This window comes from Trachypithecus francoisi, unplaced genomic scaffold, assembly GCF_009764315.1.
Source record: "Trachypithecus francoisi isolate TF-2019V2 unplaced genomic scaffold, Tfra_2.0 Lachesis_group3, whole genome shotgun sequence".
NCBI classification, from domain to species: domain Eukaryota; kingdom Metazoa; phylum Chordata; class Mammalia; order Primates; family Cercopithecidae; genus Trachypithecus; species Trachypithecus francoisi.
In genome coordinates, this window is record NW_022681468.1 from 54,937,107 (window position 1) to 54,952,879 (window position 15,773).

A 15,773-nucleotide genomic window follows, 5' to 3' on the forward strand; every position below is an offset into this window, starting at 1 on the left:
GTATGATAGCATAGCTGAATAATTCAATTAGAAGACTTAGAATATAAAGTTAAAAGTCTCAAAAAAATTTAAAAATGGAAATGTCGAAGAAAAAAGTTAAGAAAATTGACAGCCCAGGAGGCCTAATATGTAATCTTCCAGAGTTCCAAAAAGAAATCATTGGAGTGTTTCAATCATTTTTTCAGTATTAAAAGAATATCAGATTCTAGATTGAAAGAACACAGTGGATGAAAAAGACCTTTACCAAAGCACATCATTATGAAATTTCAAGGACACTGGAGTCAAAAAGAAGATCTACATTTCCAGAGAAAAAGGTCAGGTCAGATACCAAGAAATAAGACTCAGTATACCTTTATTTTTATTTTTTGAGGCAGGGTCTTGCTCTGTCACCCAAGTTGGAGTGCAGTGGCACAGTCTCGACTCACTGCAACCTCCGCCTCCCAGGCTCAAGCCATCCTCCTGCCTCAACCTCCCGAGTAGCTGGGACTACAGGCGCCCATCACCATGCCCAGCTAAATTTTTTTGTATTTTTTATAGAGACAGAGTTTCACCATGTTGCCCAGGCTGGTCTCAAACTCCTGAGCTGAAGCAGTCCGCCCACCTCAGTCTCCCAAAGTGCTGGGATTGCACGTGTGAGCCACTGCATCCAGCCCCGAATAGCTTTAAATTTCAACAGAAGGAATGCCTTCAAATTTCTGAAAGAAATGTCCAACCTAAAATTCTATATCTGACTAAATGTAACATAAAGGTCAAATGAAGAGTATAAAAAAATGTTCCTCCTATATATCTTTTCTCAGGAAGCTACTAAAGGATGTGCTTCATAAAAAGGCATAAACTAAACAAAATGACACAGGATGCAGGAAATGGGATTTAGCACAGGAGAGAAATGAAAGAAATCCCCAGATGATGAGGATGAAATATCCAAGGATGACCACTACACCAGGCTCAGAGAGTACATTGAAGCACATCAGAAGATCCTGGTGACACGTGTTTAGAAAGATTAATAAAATATCCGATGTATCTTAGATCTTAAGAGTGAGGCAACCAGCAAAGTAAGAGGTTCCTCCTGAAACAACGCCTGAGTCAAGAACATGGGTTAGTTTATTTTAGAGATCCCAGAAACTAGGAGTGAGGGACTTGTGATACTGCGAAGGAGAAAGGGGAAAAGTCAATATAAAACCTGGTGTATTACTGAGGTCATTTCTGTGTAAACAGTGGGAGCTTGATTCCACCAGGTCCTCAAGCTATATGATAGCTCCCCGAATTGCCTCCTGAAAGACAAGTGGCTGGAGCATTTATACACTGTCATTTTTCACTCATCAAGTTGCTGCCAAGGGCATTATCTCCTTGCACATGGGGCAGTTTGCACATGGGCATAGTGGGCTCCGTGTCAAAGAAGACCCTGAGACAGAAAGCTGAAAGAGAGGAAAGGGGTCTTCAGTTCCCAGGGAACTGTCCACTGATACTGGCTGGAATCAGAAGGTGGGTGGAGGAGATGATTTTCAAGGCTCCAGGGTTCAATCAGAGATGACAGTGATTCTGAAGAAAAATTAACCAAACCAAACAAAAAACTGGCAGTTAACTCCAGGAAAGCAAAATGGGCAGAAAAGAAAAATTATGACCAGTGGTTGAATGGCATAATAATGTTAACAAAATATTCATCTAATCAAAATGACAGCACCTATATTGGGAGAGGACGTGGTATTGTGGAGGTTAGAAAAGTTATCAAATTCTCATTTTCCACAGTAGGAAATCAGTGGATAATATGTAAAAATTGAAAATCAAGGGATTACATCAATCTAAAAACCTGCACAGCAAAGGAAACAGTCAACAGAGTGGGAGAAAATATTTGCAAACCATACATCTCAAAAGGGGTTAACATCCAAAATACATAGTGAAGTATACTCATGGCAAGGAAACATCCCAATTTTAAAATGGCAAAGCCAGGTTGGGTGACCCACACATGTAATCACAACACTTTGGGAGGCTAAGGCAGAAGGATCTGTTGAGACCAGCCTGGGCAACATAGCGAGACCCCATCTCTACAGAAAATTTTTTAATGAGTTGGGTGTGGTGGTGCATGCAGTCCTAGCTACCCAGGAGTCTGAGGCAGGAGAATCACTTGAGCCCAGGAGTTCGAGGTTCAATGAGCTGTGATTGTGACACTGCAACGGAAGCCTGGGCAACAGAGCATGAAGACCCCCGTCTCCAAAAGTAAAAGCAAAGGACCTGAACAGATATTTCTCAAAAGAAGACATACAAATGGCCAACAGGGCCAGGTGCTGTGGCTCACGCCTGTAATCCCAGGACTTTGGGAGGCCAAGGCGGGTGGATCAGGAGGTCAAGAGATTGAGACCATCCTGGCCAACATGGTGAAACCCCGTATCTACTAAAACTACAAAAAAATTAGCTGGGCATGCTGGGTGCACGCCTGTAGTCCCAGCTACTCGGGAGGCTGAGGCAGGAGGATCACCTGAACCTGGGAGGCAGAGGTTACAGTAAGCCAAGATTGTGCCACTGCACTCCAGCCTGGCAACAGAGCAAGACTCCTTTTAAAAAAAAAAAAAAAAATTGCCAACAGATACATGAAAAAATACTCAATGTCACTAATCAGGGAAATGCAAATTAAAACTACAATGAGATATCACCTCACACTGTTATTATCAAAAAGATGAAAGAGGCTGTCTGTGGTGGCACATGCCTGTAATCCCAGCACTTTGTGGGGCTGAGGTGGGAGGATCGCTTGAGGCTAGGAATTCGAGACCAGCCTGAGCAAACAGCAAGACCCTGTCTCTATTTTTTAAAAAATTAAAAATTAGGCCGGGCGCGGTGGCTCAAGCCTGTAATCCCAGCACTTTGGGAGGCCGAGACGGGCGGATCACGAGGTCAGGAGATCGAGACCATCCTGGCTAACACGGTGAAACCTCGTCTCTACTAAAAATACAAAAACTAGCCGGGCGAGGTGGCGGGCGCCTGTAGTCCCAGCTACTCCGGAGGCTGAGGCAGGAGAATGGCATGAACCCGGGAGGCGGAGCTTGCAGTGAGCTGAGATATGGCCACTGCACTCCAGTCCGGGCGACAGAGCGAGACTCCGCCTCAAAAAAAAAAAAAAAAAATTAAAAATTAGCTGGGTGTGGTGGGCATGCCTGCACTCCCAGCTACTTGGGGGACTGAAGTGGGAGGATCCTTTGAGCCTGAGAGTTTGAGGCTGCAGTGAGCTATGACTGCACCACTGCACTCCTGCCTAGATACCAGATGAAGACTCTGTCTAAAAACATAAGTGCTGAGAGATCAGGAAACCCTTGCACACTGTTGGTAGGAATATAAATTAGTGCAGCAATTAAGGAAAACAGTATGGAGGTTCCTCAAAAAAAATTAAAAATAGAATTACTGTATGATCCAGCAATCCCACTACTGGATATGTGTCCAAAGGAAATGAAATGAGTATGTTGAAGAGTTACCTGCGCTCCCAAGTTCATCACAGCATTATTCACAGTAACCAAATGTGGAATCAACCTAAGTGTCCATCAGTGGATGAATGGATAAAAAAAAAATGTGGTATATATACACAATGGAATACCATTCAGCCTTGAAAAAGAGAAGGAAATCCTGTCATTTGTGACTACATGGATAAACCTAGAGGACATTATGTTAAGTGAAATAAGGCACTGACCAACAAATACCACGTGATTTCACTTACATGTGGAATCCGAAAAAGCAGAATTCATGGAAGTAGAGAATAGAAGTGTGTTACCAGGGCCTGGAGCTGTGCTGGGGATCTTAGTTTGGGGATGGGGAGATGTTGGTTAAAGGATACAAATTTTCACTCAGGAGGGTTTTTTGTTGTTGTTGTTTGTTTGTTTTTCTTCTTTTTTTTGAGACGGAGTCTCACTCTGTCGCCCAGGCTGGAGTGCAGTGGCTCGATCTCAGCTCACTGCAAGCTCCACCTCCTGGTTCACGCCATTCTTCTGCCTCAGCCTCCCCAGTAGCTGGGACTACAGCCACCCACCACCACACCCGGCTAATTTTTTTGTATTTTTAGTAGAGATGGGGTTTCACCACGTTAGCCAGGATAGTCTCAATCTACTGACCTCGTGATCCGCCCGTCTTGGCCTCCCAAGGTGCTGGAATTACAGGCATGAGCCACCGCGCCCGGCCAGGAGGGTTTTTTTAATCAAGAAGATTATTTAGTGGCATGGGGATAATATAATCTTGCCAAAATAATGAAAACTTGTTTTTGAGGAGAGAGATGGAAGGGCATGCTTTGTAGTAACAAACTTTTACAGGTCTATTTGATTCTCTATGTGCATGCATACATTGGATTTTTTTTCATGTTAAAGAAAAATGTAACTTTAAATAAAAGCATGAACCCCTGCATGACCAAAACGGTGTGACAAAGCCAGCTTCTTACATTGTACTTTACACACAGTAGGCATTCAATAAATATCAGTTGAGTGTAGCTAATGTATGCATCATGTGGAAGGAGGCAAAAGTAGCTGGGGACAAAAAGCTAGGTGAAGTAAATCCCATAAGGTCTTGTGAGAAAAAGTATTTTCATCAAACTTCTTTTCTTTGGCTAAGCCTCCTCTCCAGCCTTCTCTCCCACTATTCTGCCAAGCACCCTAGGATACTGGCACATAGAGACCATGATCACTCCAGCTTCATTGCTGGGCTCATAGTGGCTCTTCCATTCTGCAGTTCTGATTTATTTTATCAAAACTTAAATCCTTTACCTTAATGATACTCAGTTCAAGCCATAACTTTTCTATAACAGCTCTGACCACTTAATCCAAACCGTTTTCTCTTTCTCAGAATTTCTACACACATATGGATTGTACATTTCAGTGTAACATTCAATTCTTAATTATTAGCCAAACCACTCAGCACTTAGCACTTACCTTAGACAACTTATTCAAACCTGTCTAGGCCTCCATCTTTTTATCTGTTGTTGGAAATAATGGCCACTTCATTGGTTGTTAGGAGGATTAAAGGACATAATGTAGATTAGTTTCCTGCTCATAGCAGTAACTCAAGGAAAAAAAAAAAAGTTGGCTTATTTATTTTTCACCAAGAAGTTCACTAAGGGCATAGGGTATATTTTCATTCTTTAATTGTTCCTTTCAGTATGTCACATATTGGTGGACTTAGCATGAAGCTTTAAAATTTTTTTTCTAATTCCTTATATGCCTTTTTGTTGTGAAAATAACCAATATCTATGTCAAATATTCAAGAAACACTCCCATACCACCACTAGCAGAAGGGATCATTCTAGGTTTTACTGAGAATTTCAGACTGTTCCAAATGGATCTCATTTAGGAGAAAAGCAAGAAATATTTGTTAAGGATTTATTATGTTGGCATTGAGAACAAGTCAAATATTCACATTCTGACCACTGATTAGTCATCATACTAAAAGTCCTACTCAGTTCAATAAACAAAGAAAGAAACAAAAAAACTTAAGAAAAAGATAAAAGATCAAAGGTTTGGAAAGGAATAAAAATGCCATTATTTGCAAATAAACTGTTAGCAATTAAGTAAATTTGGAAAAGCAGCTGGATGCACCATCAAAATTTAAAACCATATATACCAGCAATAAACAAAATGCAACTTTAAAAGAATACCATTTACAGTATAGAAACCTATCAAATAAGAATAAAATGAAAGATGCAAGACCTCTACACTGAAAACTGCAAAACATTACTGAAAGAAAGTAGACCAAAATAAATGGCAGATTATGCCATATTAATGAATTAGAAGCTTTGGTATTGTAACGATGTCTGTGCGGTCCCAACAGATGTTTTGTGGAAGTTGACAAGTTGATTCTAAAATTATATAAAATGCAAAGGACCAGGAGTAGTCAAGGCAATCTTGAAGAAGAAAAACAAACTTAGGAGTCTTCGGCTACCAGATTTCAGGAGTTATTATAAAGCTACTATAACAGTTAAGAGAGTATGACTTTGGCACAAGACAAATGCAATACAGTCAAGAGTCCAGAAACAGACCCACATTTCATCACTTCATGGATGACTAAGGTACACTGCAGTGGAGTGAAAGAAAAGATAGCCTTTTCAGTAAATTATACTGAAAATTTATTGAAAACAATAATGGAAAAATCAAATGAATTTTGACTGCTCCCTCACACAAAAGTAAATACCAGATGGATTGGAAATAATCTCAAGTATAAAACTAAAGCACTTATTTTTTATTATACTTTAAGTTCTAGGGTACTTGTGCAGAACAAGTGCAGGATTGTTACATAGGTATACACATGCCAGGGTGGTTTGCTGCACCCATCAACCCATCATCTACATTAGGTATTTTCCTAATGCTATCCCTCCCCTACCCCACCTTCCCCCTGACAGGCCCTTGTGTGTGATGTTCCCCTCCCTGTGTCCATGTGTTCTCATTGTTCAACTCCCTCTTATAAGTGAGAACATGTGGTGTTTGGTTTTCTGTTCTTGTGTTAGTTTGCTGAGAATGATGGTCTCCAGCTTCATCCATGTCCCTACAAAGGACATGAACTTATCCTTTTTTATGGCTGCATAGTATTCCACAGTGTATATCTGCCACATTTTCTTTATCCGGTCTATCATTGATGGGCATTTGGGTTGGTTCCAAGTCACTGCTATTGTGAATAGTGTCACATTCATAAGTCTTTATAGTAGAATGATTTATAATCCTTTGGGTATATATTCAGTAATGGGATCACTGGGTCAAATGGTATTTCTGGTTCTAGATTCTTGAGGAATCGCCACACTGACTTCCACAACAATTGAACTAATTTACACTCCCACCAACAGTGTAAAAGTGTTTCTATGTCTCCACATCCTCTCCAGCATCTGTTGTTTCCTGACTTTTTAATAATCGCCATTCTAACTGGTGTGAGATGGGAAAAGCATTCCCTATTTAATAAATGGTATTGGGAAAACTGGCTAGCCATATGCAGAAAGCTGAAAGTGGATCCCTTCCTTACACCTTACACAAAAATTAACTGAAGATGGATTAAAGACTTAAACATAAGACCTAAAACCATAAAAACCCTAGAAGAAAACCTAGGCAATACCATTTAGGACATAGGCATAGGCAAGGACTTCATGACTGAAACACCAAGGGCAATGGCAACAAAAGCCAAAACTGACAAATGGGATCTAATTAAAGAGCTTCTGCACATCAAAAGAAACTATCATCAGAGTGAACAGGCAACCTACAGAATGGGAGAAAATTTTTGCAATCTATCTATCTGACAAAGGGCTAATATCCAGAATCTACAAAGAACTTAAATTTACAAGAAAAAAACAACCCCATCAAAAAGTGGGCAAAGGATAGGAACAGACAGTTCTCAAAAGAAGACATTTATGCAGCCAACAGACATGAAAAAAAGCTCATCATCACTGGTCATTAGAGAAATGCAAATGAAAACCACATTGAGATACCAACTATAGCATTTTTAAAAGAAAGTATCTTCATGAACTTGAGGTCTGAAAGATTTTTTTGAACAAAACATTAAGTTTTGACTATAAAAACTTTGGTATGGTGGCTCACGCCTGTAATCCCAGCACTTGTAGGAGGCCGAGGTGGGCGGATCACTTGAGGTCAGGAGTTCGAGACCAGCCTGGCCAACATGGTGAAACCCCGTCTCTACTAAAACTACAAAAATTAGGCAGGCATGGAGGTGACCACCTGTAATCCCAGCTACGCAGAAGGCTGAGGCAGGAGAATTGCTTGAACCTGGGAGGCGGAGGTTGCAGTGAGCCAAGATCACGCCACTGCATTCCAGCCTAGGCAACAAGAGTGAGACTCTATCTTGAAAAAAAAAAAAAAGTCGGTAGAACAGACATCATTAAAATTAAGATTCTCTGCTCAAGATGAGTAGAGAAAATCTTCATTTTATAAAAATGAAGACAAACCACAGAATGGAAAAAGAGACTTGTATTACATATAGCCACAAAATATCTCCCAGAAGACATAAAGAACTACAATCAATAAGAAAAAGGCAGACAACCCAGTAGAAAAAGGAGCAAAAGATTTCGAGCAGGCATTCCACAAAAGACAGCATCCAAGTAATCAATAAATATGTGAAAATGTATTCAACTTAATTGGTTATCAGATAAATGCTCCCTTCAAATCGATGCTGGACTGCTAAAAGCACCAGATGTCCTGTATACTATAAACAACCACTCGGTGAAGCTTAAAAAAAGCAAAACCACGCGCCGCATTTGAGTGAAATGGTTCATTAAATCATTATGATATTCAACCACATATTCTTTCCTCAGTAATTTTGCTAAGTGTAAGATTTAGCACACTATAAATGTGACATTTGATTTTGGGTATATGACTTTATCCTGGTCATGTTTCTTAAAGCTAAGTCTGCCTGGACTAGTTACCTCACCATGATTATCTTACAATAACTAAAAGACACAAGAGAATCCAGAGATGTCTGTTGATCATGGAGCACCTGTGAGGGTGCCAGGGCATCTTGGCCATTTGACATGTAAGTGATCTACATAAAGCACTGACTCTGTCAAGCTTTCAAGTGCATAATTACTTCTCAGTTCGTGGTTTCTGAAAACCCACAGTGAATAACAATGTCCATTTAAATTCCTTAAAGTCCAGTTCGCAAATCTCCTCCAGTGTTTCACAACCTTGATATGGTTTGGCTGTATCCCCAACCAAATCTCATCTTGAATTGTGAATTGTGGCTTTGCAACTTCTAAAGACCAGAACTTAAGCTACAGTAATAACATGGAATTTTATGTTAGAGTATTAGGGGGGTCATAGAGCTTCCTTGAGGTTCCTAAAATTGTATTATACAGCTGCCTACACTAATAGCCTTATGTCACATCAGGAAGTGATGCTTACATTTTATTGAGAGAAAAGAGAAAAACAACATTATTGGCACCTGCTCTGGGCCAGGCACTGTGTTAAACATTTTACATGAGAGATCTCATCTCATCTTCAAACTGAGTCAGTGAGGCAGCTATAATTATCCATATTTATAAGTAGAATAGAAAAATACAGCAGATGCTTCTCATGCTTTGTGTTTGTCTTTGAAAACCCTTCCAATATAGAGTAATTTCCCACCTTGTGACTCTCGTGTCTCCAAAGAGGAAGCTCAACTCCCTTTCCCAGCACCTAGCAGCTAGGGTGCAAGCTCCTCCAACCAGACTTACTCACACAAGTCTCAGTCTGAAACAGAGCAGCACAAGGAAGCAAGTGCTGTCCTGAACCATTTTTCTAGCATGGCTGGTGGAGAGGAGTCTGGCCTTTGTAGGTAGGAATGATGCAGAGTCATGTGTATGGCACCCATCATTAGCAGAGCCAAGTGCAGTGCCAGCAGCAGCAGTGGCAGCTCTAAAGTCTGGCTGAGGCAGTCTTGCAGAACAGTTTTGTTATTGTTTCTAACTGTGTAGGCTCCACATCTGGCTTTCTGACCCTTCTGGAGATTCCTCAAGCTATTTAATATCCTTGAATAAATCCCTTTCTGCTTAAACAAGTTGAAGAGACTTCTGCAGTTGTCAACTAAGATCCCAGAATACAAATGAAAACCACATTGAGATACCAATTCACACCCACTAGGATGGCTACTATCAAAACAAACAGAAAACAAATGTGGGTGAAGATGTGCAGGAATTAGAATCCTTGTATACACTTTTGGTGGGAATGCAAAATGGTGCAGCTGCTGCATAAAATAGCAGGAGTTCCTTTAAAAATTAAACACGGAATTACCACATAATCCAGCAATTCTACTTCAGATATATACCCAAAAGAATTGAAAGCAGGGTCACAAAGACATTTGTACACGTGTTTATAGCAGCATTCATCAAAATGGGTGGAAACTTGGGTGGAAGCAACCCACGTGTCCATTGGCAACTGAATGGTTAAAGAAAATGTTGTATGTACATGCAATGGAATGTTGTGCACTCTTAGAAAATAAGGAAATCATACGCTACCTGTGTATACCTTGGACAAACACAGTTGATCTTAAGGACATTAGGCAAAATGAAATAAGCCAGTGACAAAAGGACAAATACTGTATGATGCCACTTACAAGAGGTACCTATAGTAGTCAGATTCATAGAGACAGAAAATAGAATGCTGGTTCTCAGGGGTCAGGAGAATGGAGAATTTTCTTCAATGGGTACAAAGACTTAGTTTTGCAAGATGATAAGAGATCTGGAGATGAATGACAGCGTTGGTTGCACAACAATGTGAAAGCATTTGATACCACTGAACCGTACATTTAAAAATGGTAAAAATGGCAAATTTCATATTATGTGTATTTACTATGTTTTTTTTTTTTTTTTTTTTTTTTTGAGACAGAGCCTCACTGTCTCCCAGGCTGGAGTGCAGTGGGCAGTGGCACAATCTCAGCTCACCACAAACTCCGCCTCCCGGGTTCTCACCATTCTCCTGCCTCAGCCTCCCAAGTAGCTGGGACTACAGGCGCCCGCCACCACACCTGGCTAATTTGTTGTAGTTTTAGTAGGGACGGTGTTTCACCGTGTAAGCCAGGATGGTCTCGATTTCCTGACCTCGTGATCTGCCCGCCTCGGCCTCCTAAAGTGCTGGGATGACAGGCGTGAGCAACCATGCCCGGCTAACATATTTTTTTTTAAATAAAGGTTGACAGTACCAAGTGCTTGCAAGGATGCGGAGCAACTGAAACTCTCATATGTTGTTGATGGGAATGCAAAGTGACACAGCAATTTTGAAAAAGCATATAGCAATACCTTAGAAAGTTAAATATCTATTCACCATTCAATCCAGCCATTTCAATTCTTGGTATTTACCCAAGAGAAAAAACACATATGCCTACAGAAAGACTTCTTCATAGCCAGGGGTCAGGGATGGGGGACAGGACAACACGTGGTATGCTTGTGAGGGAATGGTTCTACATCTTGACTTTATCAATGCGAATATCCAGTTATAATACCGTACTCCAGTCTTGCAAGATGTTATTACTAGGAGAAACTGGGTAAATAGTATACAAGATCTCTATGTGTGATTTCTTTTTTTGTTGTTGTTTTTTGTTTTTTGAAACAGAGTCTCTCACTTCCCCCCAGGCTGGAGTGCAGTGGCGCAATCTCAGCTCACAGCAACCTCTGCCTCCCAGGTTCAAGCGATTCTCCTGCCTCAGCCTCCCGAGTAGCTGGGATACAGGTGTCCGCCACCATACCTAACTAATTTTTGTATCTTTAGTAGGGACAAGGTTTCACCATTCACCATGTTGGCCAAACGGGTCTCAAATTCCTGACCTCAGATGATCTGCCTGCCTCAGCCTCCCAAAGTGCTGGGATTATAGGTGTGAGCCACCATGCCTGGCCCTCTATGTGGGATTTCTTACAACTGGATGTTTACAATTATCTCAAAATAAAAGTTTAATTTAAAAAAAAAAAAAAACCACCTTAAAAGCCAGGTGTGGCAGCACACACCTGTAGTACTAGCTACTTGGGAGGCTGAGGCAGGAGGATTATTTGAGCCCAAGGATTTCAAGGCTGCAGTGAGTTGTGATCGCGTCACTGTACTCCAGCCTGGGCAACCCAAGCAAGATCCTATCTCTAAAAAAACAACAAAATTTTAGACATATTCTTGACCAACACACAAAGTAACTTTCCTGATTTCACTTAGCCAAGGAAGGGTAGAACCCAGATATGAGCCCGGGTCTGGTGGGCTCTCCGGCCCTTGCTCCTCCACCATGTGCTGTCTCCTTTCTAGAGATTCCCCCTTGAGCAAATGCACGATGTGTTGGCAAGAGTACTGCTCTGGCATGGGAAACATTGGGTTTCTCCAACAGAAACCCTGGGAGTGTGGATTAGGACTCTGAATTACTAAATAAATGTTTTCCCTTGATTGCTAAGCCTGAAATGAATCCCTAAACTTAAAATTTACATTGTTTTCAGTGGAGTAGGGAATACATTTTAGTAGTAAATAAATTTCTTATCTGAGCAGAAAATAATACACAGGGATTATCATCGTCATGACGATAAAAGCTAACATGGGGCCGGGCACGGTGGCTCATTCCTGTAATCCCAGCATTTTAGGAGGCCAAGGTGGGCGGATCACAAGGTCAGAAGATCGAGACCATCCTGGCCAACATGGTGAAACCCCGTCTCTACCAAAAATACAAAAATTAGTTGGGTGTGGTGGCACGTGCCTGTAATCCCAGCTACTCGGGAGGGTGAGGCAGGAGAATCGCTTGAACCCAGGAGGCGGAGGTTGCAGTGAGCCAAGATGGCACCACTGCATTCCAGCCTGGGCAACAGAGCAAGACTCCATCTCAAAAAAAAAAAGCTAACATAGATCTAGCACTGAATCCTCACAAGAACGTGAAGAGGTAGCTCATTTCAATGTTGCAGACGACACATATGAAACATCAGGAGTCAAGGAACTTGCCCAAGTTCTCACAGTTACTAGCAGAGCTGGATTTGAACCCAGACAGTCTGGCTCCAGAGTTCACACTCTCATTGGCGGAAATCAGGTCAGACGATATTGTAGAAAAATTAATAGGCTGTTGTTTAAGGTGAAGGATTTATGTTATTATTTTGGAGGAATACTGTTTAAACGCATATTTTTTACAAGGACCTACATGTGGATTCACTTTAGATGCCTCACAATAAATATCTCACTACTAATATTTGACAATGAGCCATTCTTATGAAAGCTATTTACAGTAATAGAACTTTCACATGTGTTTTTAACTATGATCTTCACAGAATCCTTGGCATGCATGCAGTTTAGAGATAATCTTATGGAACTACGTAGACTTTTTTGATCAATACATGCCTAAAAATTCAATGACTGTCATGGAAAATGTATCTTGGGCACCAGAGGTCTTTGTTTGTACAACTAGTTATGTAGACACTAATGAATAAGTATCACGGAGTTTCTGAAAGGGAGGAGAAAGGTGGTAGGACTTACAGTAGTAACTCCATTTGAAAAGTAGATACATTTCTTAGAAAAAGAAATCATCCTAAAATTCCCAGGGAGTCTCAAGGGGCCCTAAATAGCCAAAACAATCTTGAAAAAGAAGAACAAAGTTGGAAGCCCCACACTTCCTGATTTTATAACTACAAAACAACAGTAATTAAGAAGGTGTGGTACTGGCATAAAGATAGATGGATTAGTTCGTTCTGACACTGCTATAAAGATACTACCTGAGACTGAGTATAAACTACCTGAGGCCGCGGGCAGTGGCTCATGCCTGTAATCCCAGAGCTTTGGGAGGCTGAGGCGGGTGGATCACCTGAGGTCAGGAGTTAGAGACCAGCCTGGCCAACATGGTGAAACCCCTTCTCTATTAAAAACACAAAAATTAGCTGGCCGTGGTGGCGGGCGCCTGTAATCCCAGCTACTCGGGAGGCTGAGGCAAGAGAATGGCTTGAACCCAGGAGGCGGAGGTTACAGTGAGCCGAGATTGCGCCACTGCACTCCAGCCTGTCGACAGAGCAAGACTCCGTCTCAAAAAAAACAAAAACAAAACTACCAGAGACTGAGTATAGGCTTTCTTTATAAACAAAGGATGTTTAATTGACTTACAGTTTCACATGGCTGGCGAGGCCTCAGGAAACTCACAATCATGGTGGAAAGCAAAGGGGAAGCAGGGACCTTCTTCACAAGGTGGCAGGAGACAGAAGAAAGTGAAGGGGAAAGAGTCCCTTATAAAACCATCAGATTTTGTGAGAAGTCACTCACTATCAGAGGAACAGCATGGGGGAACCACCTCCATGATCCAATCACCTCCCTCCCTTGACACATGGAGATTACGGGTTCCTCCCTTGGCATGTGGGGATTACAATTCAAGATGAGATTTGGGTGGAGACACAGAGCCAAACTGTATCAATAGACATCCATAGATCAAGCGAGCAGAAGAGAGAGCCAGAAATAAACCCTTGCATATCTGGACAAATAATTTTTGACAATAATCCCAAGACTACAAAATGGGGAAAGGGCTGGGTGCAGTGGCTCACGCCTGTAATCCCAGCACTTCAGGAGGCCGAGGCAGGTGGATCACCTGAGGTCGGGAGTTTAAGGCCAGCCTGACCAACATGGAGAAACCCTGTCTCTACTAAAAATACAAAATTAGCCGGGGTGGTGGCGCATGCCTGTAATCCCAGCTACTTGGGAGGCTGAGGCAGGAGAATTGTTTGAACCTGGGAGGCGGAGGTTGTGGTGAGCCGAGATCGCGCCACTGCACTCCAGCCTGGGCAAAAAGCGAAACTCCGTCTCATAAAAAAAAAAAAAAGGGGGGGGAAAGAACATTCTCTTCAACAACTACTGTTAAGAAAACTGGATATCCACAAGCAAAAGAATAAGGTTGGAACATTATCTTACACAATATACAAAAAGTAAGCCAAGATGGCCAACATGTAAGCCCTTCATGTAAGATCTAAAGACCTAAATGCAGATCTTCAATTATCAAACAAAGACCTAATGTAAGATCTTCAATTATTAAAATTCCAGAAGAAAACATAGGAGAAAATCTTTAGGACATTGGATTTGGCCATGATTTCTTGGATATGGTACCAAAGGCATAGGCAATGAAAGAAAAACTAGACAAATGGGACATCAAACTTAAACAAACTGAGTCCAAGGAATCAGTCAGCAGAATGAAAAGGCAGCCTACAGGAGCAATTAATTGTAATCTGATAAGAGATTAATGTGCAGGGTATATTAGGAATTTCCACAACTCAATAACAACAACAAAAACAAAACCAAATAACCCAGTTAAGAAATGGGCAACAAACTTGAATAGACATTTCTCCAAAGAAGATAAATGAATGGCCAGTAAGCACAGAAAAAATGTTCAACATTACTAATCTTTAGAAAATGCAAATCAAAACCTCAATAGAATATCACTTTACATCCATCAGGATGACCACTATCAAGAGAACCAAAAATAACAAGTGACGGCAAGGATGTAAAGTTAGAACCCTTGTATACCGGTGGTGGGAACGTGAAATGGTGTAGCCACAGTGGAAAATAGTAAGGCAGTTCTTCAGAAAATTTAAAATATGATGCTGGGCACGGTGGCTCAAGCCTGTAATCCCAGCACTTTGGGAGGCCGAGACGGGCGGATCACGAGGTCAGGAGATCGAGACCATCCTGGCTAACATGGTGAAACCCCGTCTCTACTAAAAATATACAAAAAAACTAGCCGGGCGAGGTGGCAGGCGCCTGTAGTCCCAGCTACTCGGGAGGCTGAGGCAGGAGAATGGCGTGAACCAGGAGGCGGAGCTTGCAGTGAGTGGAGATCGCGCCACTGCACTCCAGCCTGCGTGACAGAGCAAGACTCCATCTCAAAAAAAAAAAAAAAAGAAAAGAAAATTTAAAATATGGTCACCATATCATCCAATAAGTCCACTTCTGGGCATATACCCAGAAGAATTCAAAGCCAAACCTTGCAGAGGTGGAAGCAATCCAAATATCCATCCACAGATGAATGAATAAAGAAAATGTGGCCGGGCGCGGTGGCTCACGCCTGTAATCCCAGCACTTTGGGAGGCCGAGGGGGCAGATCATGAGGTCAGGAAATCGAGACCATCCTGACTAACATGGTGAAACCCTGTCTCTACTAAAAATACAAAAAAAAATTAGCTGGGTGTGGTAGCGGGCGCCGGTAGTCCCAGCTACTCAGGAGGCTGAGGCAGGAGAATGGTGTGAACCCAGGAGGCGGAGCTTGCAGTGAGCCGAGTTCGCACAACTGCACTTCAGCCTGGGCGACAGAGGGAGACTCCGTTTCAAAAAAAAAAAGAAAGAAAGAAAAAAGAAAAGTAA